Below are 11398 nucleotides of genomic sequence, written 5' to 3' on the forward strand. Positions count from 1 at the left end.
CAGAGAGTGCAAGAATAGATACAGCAGGATCCTTGCCCAAGGGCTCCATGGTTAGTGTGTGGTAGAGCCAAATTCAAACCATACTACTACCCCTCCAGAGCCTGGGGACTGAGCCCTGTGCCTGCCTCTTTCTGTCCCACGTCCCTGCTTCCCCATCTGATAAAGGGTGGGCCAGACTGGAGGAACCCTATTCTGCTTTCTGGGTCTGATATTTTAAATGGATTTTGAAGTCCTATGGAAGAAACTGCACTTGAGCTCGACCTTGAAAGATGGGCAAGATTTGGAGACAGGAAAGGGCAATGTAGGCAGTGAAAACTGCGCAAAGGGAGGTCACATCCCAGTGTGAGTTAGAAGATGAAAGGTCAGAGGAGAGAGTGGGGAATGTGGGGCACGACTTGGCTGAGAGCTGTGGCTGACAGGACAGAGCTGAGAGTGGGTCAAGGGAGGGGGGCCGTGGGCCTGTGCAAACATCTTCTTTGGCCCCCTAGATAGAAAACAGAGCCAGACAGACTGGCTCCACATTGGGACCCTGCGAGCTGAAGATCGGCCCTGCCAGACACTGGGGACTGGTGGCAGCAAAGGAAGGGCCTCCAAGGTGTTCAGGAATCCCAAGTCCCTCTCCCCTCCCTACTCCCTCTCAGGCCTGGAACTGAGGCCAAGAGAAATGTCACAGGTCCTCCAAGGTTACACCAGCTGGGGCCTGACCAGAGCAGGAGACAGTTTCCAAGGCCACCATCCAGCTGGGGTCAGCAGGCATGCCCAGGCCTGGGCCAGGCCCCGGCTGCTCTGGGCTTTGTTTCTCCCTGTCATGAAACCTTGAGAGGTCACTTGATCTTGCCTCTGGCTCTAAGCAAGAAGCCTCACGACAGGGCTCAGCCAGTCCTGCCCTGCCTCTTCTGGGCTCCAGCTCTTCCCTTCCCACCCCCCACTCCCTGCTGCTCTCTGAGGCCATCCTCCCTCCGATCCTATCTCTTGCCTCTCCAGCCGCGCATTTAGGCCAGCCTTCTTGTTTTGAGCCCTTGTTTCCTGGAAATACCATCTCTTCGAGAACATACCCTCTTACACTCATCTCAGCCCCCCACATCCCAGAGCAGATCCCTGAAACTGGAGGGCAGTGCTGGGAGCCCACTGTGTTCACAGGAAGGTTCCATCCCTTACCAGCTCCGTGACCTGGTAAGTCACATCACTTCACCCAGTCCTGGCACACAGTAAGCACGAACTCAGTGGGTGGGCGATGGAGGGGTAAATACCTCCCCACAAACTGACTTCTGGGGCATCTGACCCAGTCTGCGTGGATCCCGTACCTCTGACCCTCAGGCCCACAGAGCCCGTCTCCAGCACCTGCTTCCCTCCTACAAAGGGTATTGTTTTCTGGCATGGGTTTGGGGCCTTTGGAGGGGTTTTTTTGAAATACTACCTGATTCTTTGCCTTAGCGACTGTACCTAGTCCTCCTGGGAAGAGAGGGGACACAGCAAGAAGGTAAACGCTACCCCAGAGGAGTGGAGACCAGACTTAAAAATGATCCGGTTCAGCTAGGAATCCTGTCCACACAGTTATCCACACCAGGCCTCTCTCCCAACACAAATAATCTGAAACTTCCTTGTAACTTTGTAATACAGTATGATTTCCCCCTGGCAGTTTTGCCTTTGTCATCATAACCTTTGCTGCCTAGTGTCCTGTGTTTGTGCTGGAAGGCAGGGGGCGTAGGTCAAGTCTGTGTTCAGCATGCGCCAACTAACAACCCGCTCTGAGCCAAGCATTGTATCTGGCTTGGAGGGTGCTGCTGAATGAGACTGGCAGAGCCCTGCCCTCATGGGGCTTGCAGCCTATAAGCAGATTTATTAAAGGCCTACAGGGCAGCCAGGCATTGTGGCACATGCCTGTAATCTCTGCAACTCAGGAAGCTGAGACAGGAAGGTCACAAGGTAGAGGCCAGCCTCAGCAACTTAGCAAGACCCTATCAAAAAATAAAGGGCCAGGCATGGTGGTGCATGCCTATAATCCTAGCAGCTCAGGAGTCTGAAGTAGGAAGATCACTAGTTCAAAGCCAGACTCGGCAAAAGCAAGCCACTAAGCAAGTCAGTGAGACCCTGTCCCTAAATAAAATACAAAATAGGGCTAGGGATATGGCTCAGTAGTTGAGTGCTCCTGAGTTCAATCCCCAGTACCCCTCAAAATAAAAAGGGCTGGAAATGTAACTCAGAGTTAGAGCACTTGGCTAGCATACACAAAGCCCTGGGTTCAATCCCCAGCACCATTTAAGGAAAAAAAAATCTCCACCTGGGCATGGGCATCATTTTGCAGGGAAGGGACTAGAGCGCTCCCAGAACTTCACCAGGGATCACCCTCCTGAACTGTGTGAGCAGGGCAGGCAGCAAGAGCTTCTTAGAGGCAAGAAATGGGTCTTGACAAATTGGAGACTTCAGAGGCTGGAGCCCCACCTCAGCCATCTGGGCTTCTGACCCACCCCACCCCCACTGGATGAGTGGGGAGTCCATTCTCCCCATTATGGCTTCCAAAGTGCTTGTTCTTCAGCATTCCTAGATGCATGGTGTCTGGAGCCCCTAAAATATTTATTGGATGAATTGATTAAAGCACATCTGCTCCTGCAACTCCATCGCTTCACACCTTTTGATTGTATCCTTCTCTTTCCAGCTCCTTCCCCACAAAATACAGGCCCAGCTTCCTAGCATGGTATTCAAGGGATTCAAGCCTTCTTTCAGGGTATCCTGCCTCTTTTAGCCCCTGCCTCTTTTTCAGCCCTGGCCTCCCTCATGCGGCCTTTCCTTTCTAGCCTGAGAATATCTACTCAGGAGCGGGAGCTATCTGAGGGGTCTTTCCAAACGTGCCCTGTGCCTTTGCAGTCCCCTGGCCTGGATTGCCCACTGTGGTCTCCCACCTGTCAGTTCCTATGGTTTCACCTCCTCCAAGAAGCATTCCAGAATCCTTCCCAGGCATAATCAATCTCACGCCCTTTATGCATCCATGACAGCCCTTCTGGGAATGTCCTCACCATACCACAACTCCTGTAGGCCAGTTACTCATCTCTGTGCAACGTCTTCCCCTCAGCCCAGTGTCTCATCATGCCTGGGACATTTCAGGTGTGTGTGTGAGTGTGCATGAACTTGAGCCAATACAAAGCATTTAGAAATGGGAGAGCTGTAAGAGGAAAGACTGAGATTTGGGGCATAGGTGTGGCACACATAGGTGTGTGATAGTGGGGCACAGTTCCCCACTGTCACCGGGAACTGCTCCCAAACATGGGTGGGAGAGGGATGTGCAAATAAACCAGTTCAAGCCATTGATGGGTTTTAAGAGGTCTCCAAGCTCACCCACTCCCCCAGGGTTAGGGAATCACCTGAGTCCACCTGGTCATTGAAGCAATGTAAGGTGGAACCAGGCAGGCCCTTGGACATCCCCAGGCGCTCTGTTCTTGTCTTTCGTGGGCCCCTGCTTCACTTGCATGTCCAGCACACATCACTGGTGACCCCTGTCTTTACATAGGACATCTCCACCTGGGATGGGGGAAAGACTGAGTGTGGCACGGGGTGTGAGCAACCCCTCCTCTCAGGACGGGTAAGAAACAGGAGGCTCTGGGAGATGAGAGGCGCATACATGATCACATAAGGTGGGTGGGTGACCATGAATATGAACCCATTTGGTACCATGAGCAAATATTTTAGGTCTCTGTCCAGCAGTAGGGGAAGCAGATCCCTAAGGAGAGTGACTGGCACTTCAGTGACACTTCAGTGGACTCCAGACCCACCCTACTTCATTGGTATTTCTGCTTCAAGCAGTATCCTCTCTACATTTATGTGTCTCACAGGCCTGGTAGCCTGAAAATGCTGGAGAAGTGGGTCAACCTCTGGGCAGCTGCAGTTTGCCTTGACTCCTTGTCTTTGGCATTATCTTAGCACCTAAAGATCTCTCCCATCTATCGCCTGTTTGATGCCCTTATTTTACAGAATAGGAAACTGAAGCCCAGAGAGGAAAGGAAAGAGCCTTGCCCAAGGTCACACAGCAGATCAGTCTCAATTCTCATGCACTCTTATTGCCTTTTGCTGTACTGTCTTAACACTGAGATTTCCTTTTGGAGGTTAGAGACCAGAATGGAGGTTAGACTTTCACTCAGACCCTGGCAGTTAGTGGGTGTGAATACATGTTTGCTATTTGCTTAAATGAATGCACAAATGTGTGCCGGTTGTGTGGGGAGAGCAGCTTTCTCAGAACAACCTGATTTTATATGTCCTCTGCAGCACTTTGAATCTCTGCTCAGATGCCCTTCAGTGCCACCTATGCCCACCCCCACTGCCAGGCAGAAACCACTTAATACCCTGGCACCTCAGATGCTAAAACTGCTGGAGCATGAGAATGCAGTGGAACATGGCTCTGAGGTTCCTTATGGAGGCACTAACAGGTTAAGTCTTACGAACAGTAGTTGGTGTCCTGGGGCCAGGTGCATGCTGGCATTGAGGGTACAGAGCTACCACACACAGGCCTCTGCCCTGGAGGAGCAGAGTAGGGAATGACAAGTGCGCTGGTAGCTATGGTAACGGGGTGGTCTAAGGAGGCGTCCTGGAGGTGTGCAAGAGCTGAGCTGGACGTTGACATGCTGACCAGCCGTAGATCAGTCTTCACTCTGTCATTCAGTCCACTCACAATCGTGACCCCAGCATGTGCTGGGCACTGTGCTCAGCAGTGGGTTAAGAGCCCAGTCCCTCCTGCCAAATTGGGGCTAGACCCCCCTTTCTTCCTGAGCTCCCTAGGACTTCTCCCCTGCATGAGGATGGCCTGGTTTGGGCTCTGCTTTGCTCCCCCTGCTCCATGAACCTCTCAGAGGCCAGAGCCAGAGCTGTCTTGGTCTCTGCTTTGTCTCATGCCCAGTGCTGGGCTGCCTGGCACCTTAGCATTTGGTTCTGTTTTGTGGAGAGTTGAGCCTGGTGAGGTCTGGGTTCCACACAGCCACAGCATTCTCCCTTCATCCCCCACCAAGAGCCCCTGGGCTTTGATTCCCTCCCCACCCCCTTCCCCCACGTTCTGCCAGTCTCTGGCTGGCCAAGTCCTGAAAGCTGGGAGGGCGGTGGGAGGAGGTAGGTGAGCCGAGCTGGGCGGCTTAGCAGAGGGTGAGAAAGCCTCCTGCTGCCTGGCCACGGGAAGGTTCTGGCAGGAGCCGCCTGCTGGGCTGAGATCACCATGGAGACCTGGCTTGGAGAGGGTCACTGGCAGTGGCTAAGGGCTGGTGGGGGCAGGGGGGGCAGGGATTTGTGCAGAGACTCCCAGCCTGCCCTGGGCCCTTGTAGGGAGTGGGCATTGTTGGGGTTTGTCACCATGAGTGTGCTGAATGGTTTAGAGCAGCCCACCCTCAATCTCCCCTCACTTGTCACCCACAGAGATTCTTCAGCTTGGCAACTGTCCTTCAACTGCAGTAAGGCCAGCCTCTAGATGGAGATCCTTAGCTCTCTGCTGATTATGGTACCCAGATGCCATAGTTCAGTCCCCTAATCTCTGCAATTGGTCCTGCTTATCACCCTAACTGTGGAGAGCTGACATCCAACCCCATGGCACCCTACCCGCCCCAAGAGCGCTCTTCTGCCTGACACTCCAGTTGTCATACAGCTGTCCCCCTAGCATGCACACTGCTTGCCCCTGTGAATGCCCTGTCCTTCCTTTACTGCAGACCTGCTGGCTTCACAGCCTGTGGCCCTTTGCCCTCCCAGACCTCCACTTGGTACATGGCCTGATCACCAGGATGGGGTGCTGCCCCTCCTCTGCAGGAGCCCACCTGGTCCCTCTGGCCCTCAGGGGAGTCCTGGCAAGTCCAACCTCAGGACAAAAGTCGTCCTCGGGGCTGACTGCCCAGCAGACAGCAGCTGAGGCTGAGCAGAATGTCAATGTAGCCCTGTTGGAAAAGGAAGCCAAGAAAGTACAAGGGAGGCGAGGTTTCTGTCGCTGCCTGGCTCCTGCAGGCAGGCCTGGGGGAGGATGGGTGGCTCACAGAGGAGGCTTAGGAGGCCGTTTTAGCACCCCCAGCCCACCCTCAATTCTGGAGGAAATAGTCACTGGGGGTGGGAGTTTCAGGGCTCTATGAGGCTGGCAGGCTAATGGCTGGAGCTGGAATGACGGAGCCTAGCCCTATCCTGGCCACTTGTCACTCACCCCAGCAGAACTGTGAATCCAGTGGGTCTGGTTAAGGAAGTTGGGGCCCCACAAACATGACTAGGAGTATCTGGGAAAAGGGGGTATGCCCATCTACTAGTGTCTGGCAGTTCTGGGGACTGAGAACTTGGTGGTTTCTGAACTTCAGAAAGGCAGTGTTCCCCCAAACACAGAGGGTATCATGTTGGGCAGTTTTGATCCCGTTGTGCAGACAACTCACCTCTAAGGAACAGAATGGCATGCACGGGGCTGGGAAGGGGTGCATTTACAAGAAATTGAAGCACCTGTTCACACCTGTGCTAGGTGAAGGCCCTCTTCCTATGTCTTTCCCTCAGCAGTCTAGGTTGGAGGAATGGCTAAACAAACTCATTGTGATATTAGGAAACAGAGGTTTGGAGAGCTCAGCTAGCTCCAGGAAAATAATAACAAGGAGTAATTAGTTCAATTTATTATGCACTTATATACTAGGTTTCCTCTGACCTAAAACCACTGAATCCTGCCAATAAACCTCTTGGGTAGCTCTAGTATCCCCTCTGTACTGATGACTAAACTGAGGCTCACAGAAATTCACTGTCTTGGGCTGGGGATGTACTTAGAGCATGGGAGACCCTGGGTTTGACATCCAGCAGAAACCAAAAAAAAAAAAAAGCAAAGGAGTTCAACATCTTACCCAAGGTACTAGGACTATCAAATGATGGTGCTAGCATTTGAACTCAGCTGGTGTAACTCCAGAACCCAAGCTCTACTGCTTGGCACTCCAGCTTTTTATCCAGCACATCCTTCACCTCTTGGTATAGGGCTTGGGCATTTCTGTTTTAGAGATGAGGAAACTGAGCTCAAAGAAGGCCAGAAGCAGTGGCGGGGGGCGGCTGGTTTTGAAGTCTCTAGGATAAGGAATAATGGTGTTAGCTTCTTCTACAATCTTGTTAAGAATTGAGTGGTCCTGCCTGTAATCCCAGCAGCTCGGGAAGCTGAGACAGGAGGATCTTGAGTTCAAAGCCAGCCTCAGCAATGGCGAGGTACTAAGCAACTCACTTGAGACCCTGTCTCTAATAAAATACAAAATTGGGCTGGGGATGTGGCTCAGTGGTTGAGTGCCCCTGAGGTCAATCCCCAGTACCAATAAAAAGAATTGAGTGGTCCCTCCAGGCTTAGTGGCACATGCCTATAATCCCAGCAACTCAGAAGGCTGAAGTGGAAGGATCACAAGTTTGAGGCCAGCCTTCACAATTTACATGCTGTCTCAAAAAATAAAAAGGGCAGGGGATGTAGCTCAGTGGTAGTGCACGCCTGGGTTCAATCCCCAGAACCAAAAAATAAACAAGAATCAAGTAGTCTCCCTCTTAGCCTCCCAGGTCTCAGAGTTCATTGTCTGTGTCTGCCACTGACTTCTGCCTCTTGTATTTTTTGCAGCTTTCAGAAAACCAACGCCAAGACCCCTCCCAGCGTCCACATCGTCCTCTGGCAGGAGCACCTGCCCCTCTGCCTCCCCGCCTCCCTGCACCCCCTACAGCCCCCCTCCCCCACCCCCAACCCATCTCTCCACGCAGAAGCCGAAGGTGAGCCCTTTCTGCACAAAACCAGCAATTGTAAATACTTTTTAAAAATGTACAAAACTTAAAAAACAAAACACAGTTTTAGAAAAAGACAAAAAAAAAAAAAGAGCGAGAGAGCGAGCGTGTGCAAGAGGTTGCGAGCGGGGCCTCCAGGTGTCCAGAGCCCCTGCAAGTATGCACTGAGAAATTTATCTACAGGTCGTTTGACAAAAATGAACAATATCCTATTTATTGTATATACTGTTTTATTATAAATCGTGGATTGTATATTGCATTCTGTAAACCTGCTGTGGTCCCGTGGTGTGCAAATTCGCATGGTGGGGGGGAGGGTGAAGAACCTCTTGCGGGAGCTTTTTTTTTTTTTTTCTTTTTTTTTTTTTCCTTTCTTTCTTATTTTTCACTCTTTTGGGTTTTCTCTTCTGTTGTTGTTGTTGTTTTCTGTTGGCAGGACACACCCAAAGATCCAAGTTTGTATTAAAAAGAAATGAAAAAAAGCAAAAAAAAAAAAAAAAAAAAAAAAAACTAACCTTGTGTCTTGTGAAAAGGGGTGAAGGGGTGTGTGAGGGTGGATGGAGTGGAAGGGACACAGCTGGAATTTGTCACCAGCCACTGATTCCCCAGAGGAGCTGAGAGCTGACCCACCTACATATGTTCTCTACCTCTGAGTTCTCCCTTCTGCCTGAGACTTGGATCATTTTTGCACCTGGGCCCTCACATCCCACCCCAGGCCCTGGATCTCCCCTGTCTGCCTTTAGCTCTCCCATTCCACTCCTGCCCTAGGCCCTCCTGCCTCTGAGCTCTCTATTCTGCTTCCTAGGACTTCTTGGCCCCTGGTCTATGCAGTCTGCCCCAGGTTCAAGGATTCTGCCTCTTGGTCTTCATTTCACTTTAGTCCTGGGACTTCCCTGATTCTAAGACCCTCTGTTGTATCCCAACTCCCAGATCACCCTTTCTCTGGATCCTCTTTTATGTCCTCAAATCTGGATTCCACTCCCTGAAGAGCCCCCATTATGGTTCTTGGATCTCTCCTCCTTCAGCATTCCCTATTCCATCCTAGTCCCCAGGGCTCTGCCCCTAGACCCTTTATTTATCACACGTCTTCCTGGCCTTTAGGCCCCACAGTTCTGTAGTGGTCCAGGGACACCTATCTTTGAGGCACTCATTCCAAATCCAAGAAACCTTGCAAGACCCCTTCCCCTAGGACTTCAGTGTGCCCTATTTGTGTATCTCCCTTTCACCCCAAGTCTTAGGTCTCCTCTGCCTTCAAGCCCCTCATTTTATCCCAGCTCACCCACATCTGCTGTGCAAAACACAAAACTATGAGCAGGCCAGTCACTCCAGTGTTTCCCTACCTTCCTCTTTTCTTTTCCCACTGAACCCCAAATACCAAGTCTCTGTTTCCTTGCAGCTTTGGTAAGCTATGAAAAAAGAGAACTCCCAACTGTGGGCCTGTTTCTGCTGGGCCTAGAAGGGCTAAGCCATTTCCCACTCCCTGATACCAGAGAGCTCTGGACTATTCTCTTCCTATTGAAACCCTCTTTCCTCTTGGTCTTCAAGAGTTTTTCTCATGACCCATTTTGTTAAAGTTCTGCTGAGTGTGGCTTCTTGTCCCTCCTCAGTGAAGCTCAGGGAGACACCAAGAGGTGACCTGCCCTCCCTGACCCAACCAGCAAGTCCTAGGCCTTGGAGAGAGTTGGCTGAACCCTTGGTCTGAGGGGTAAACACACCCCATATTCTGGATATCCCTGTCTGGAAGAGGCTGGAGGACTCCGTCACAGGTCCTGAAAAACGCAGCCTCTGTGCTGAATGTAAAGGCTCATGGACCTGCCAAGATGAAGACATTGCCCTACCCTCCTGTGTGCAGAGGGAGAGACCATCACATTCAAGCTGACTGTCCCCTGTGCAGCTGGAAATCGGGGCAGGAAGCTGTAAGACCCTGGGAGGCTTCCCAGAGGAGGAAGCTTTTAAAGGCCTCACCTAGGGTACTAAGCAGAAAAATTAGAGAATTCCTGGAGGAGGAAAGAGCATGTGAAAAGGCCCAGAGGTGTGAGAGAGGGTGGCAGAAGGTAGAAGCCTAGTTAAGTCTGTTTGGAGTAGATACTGCATGTGTTCAGGGAGGGGAAAGAGCTTAGGAAAGGTCACTCTGGGGTTGGAAGGAGGCTGGGAGGATTAGGTGGGGGCATCAGAGAATCCAGTGGGGGGTGTGGCTGGCTAGGCCAACCTAAGAAAAGCCTGTTTGCAGCCCTAAGAATCACCTGCAATGAGAAGATGAGTGTGTTCAGAAGCTGCTGAGGAAGCAGGAGACACGGCAGGTAGGGCAGGCTGGGCAGACTTGGCTTCTAAGAGAATCAGGGTTCCCTGAGAAGGTGAGACCTGGTGTCTGACTGAGGGCTCAGAGGAGGGCGGTGGGGTTATTCAGTGGAAGGGATTGGGGCTCCACACAAGATGGGCCTCAAAAGGGGAGGAAGGGTAGTGAAGGGTCATGGGGCAGGAGCTCAGGAATTGGGGTAAGGAAGGGAGACCCGTGAAGGACTTGGGAGTTTAGAGGGGATCATAGCAAGGGTACTCCTTAACTTGAAGGACATGTTCACCACAAGAAGAGAATCAGACGGGGAGGCCTGGGGCTCCGTAAGAAGAGAAGAGAAAGGTCAGAGGGAGAATGGGAGATTGGGGCAGAGATGGTCTCAGTCTAGGGTCTAATGCTTAGTAAAGGGTGAGGAGGGATAAGATGTATGTTGGAGACCAGACCCCAGAGACCTTCCAGGGCCAAAGATCTAGTATTTGGGATATAAGATTCTTTGTGCTCTTAGGCCCTGAGGTCCCTGAGGAAAGGGTAGCAAAGACCTTACCATGTGGGTGAAGCAGGGATAGGGTGGCTTATTTTGATTTGTTCTCTTTAGAGGTGGGGGCCCTACCACAGCCGGAATGCCACACAATCCCAGAATGTATCAAGATGTGGCAACCAGGTACAGTGGGCATGCCTGGAATCCCAGCTACTTGGGAGTCTGAGGCAGGAAGATGACAAGCTCAAGGCCATCATGAACAATTTAGCAAGACTGTCTCAAAATAAATAAATAAATAAAGCCCAGCAGGAGGCTGAGGCAGGAGAATCTCAAGTTGAAAGCCAGCCTCAGCAATTTAGCAAGGTCCTAAGCAACTTAGTGAGGCCCTGTCTTAAAATGAAAAATAAAAAGATATGGGGATGTAGTTCAGTGGTTAAATGTCTCTGGATTCAATCCTTAGTAACAAAAAATATAAAATCAAATAAATTTAAAAAATAAAAAGGACTGGGGATTGAGCGCAATAGTAGAGTACTTGCTTAGTATGTGTGAAGCCCTGGGTTCAATCTCCAGTAGTAGGGAAAAAAGACGATGTGTCTCCAAGATATTTGGGTTTTGCCATCATTTATTAAATACTTCCATGAAGTACTTACTTTTCAAAATAATTTTTTGTGTGTGTGGTGCTGGGGATTGAACCCAGGGCCTTGTACATGCAAGGCAAGCACTCTCAAAATAATTCTTGAGGTAGAGAAAGATTCCTATTATTTACAGATGAGCAGACAAGTTCATAGACATGGAATAAGTGACTTGTCCCTAGAGTGATAGTCTACAGTCACATGGGAAATGGCAGAAGTAGGTGAGCCCAAAGATTGATTTCACACCTCTGCTTTTTCATAACAATTTAA

The 11398-nt window shown here is 50.9% G+C and overlaps 1 protein-coding gene across 5 annotated transcripts in view; it reads left to right on the top strand.

The window, feature by feature from the left end:
* Ahdc1 (AT-hook DNA binding motif containing 1) overlaps positions 1 to 8153 on the top strand; it is a 66483-nt gene extending 58330 nt beyond the window's left edge. For all 5 annotated transcript variants that reach the window (XM_046468604.2, XM_046468605.2, XM_046468603.2 and 2 more), the window contains exon 7: positions 7571 to 8153. The gene's annotated coding sequence lies outside the window, so the exon portion shown is untranslated. The remainder of the gene's footprint in view (positions 1 to 7570) is intronic.
* The last annotated feature ends 3245 nt before the right edge of the window (positions 8154 to 11398 follow it).

The sequence above is a fragment of the Marmota monax genome, unplaced genomic scaffold, assembly GCF_021218885.2.
Source record: "Marmota monax isolate L192 unplaced genomic scaffold, Marmota_monax_Labrador192_F-V1.1 WCK01_AAM20220418_F8-fsc00008, whole genome shotgun sequence".
NCBI lineage: Eukaryota > Metazoa > Chordata > Mammalia > Rodentia > Sciuridae > Marmota > Marmota monax.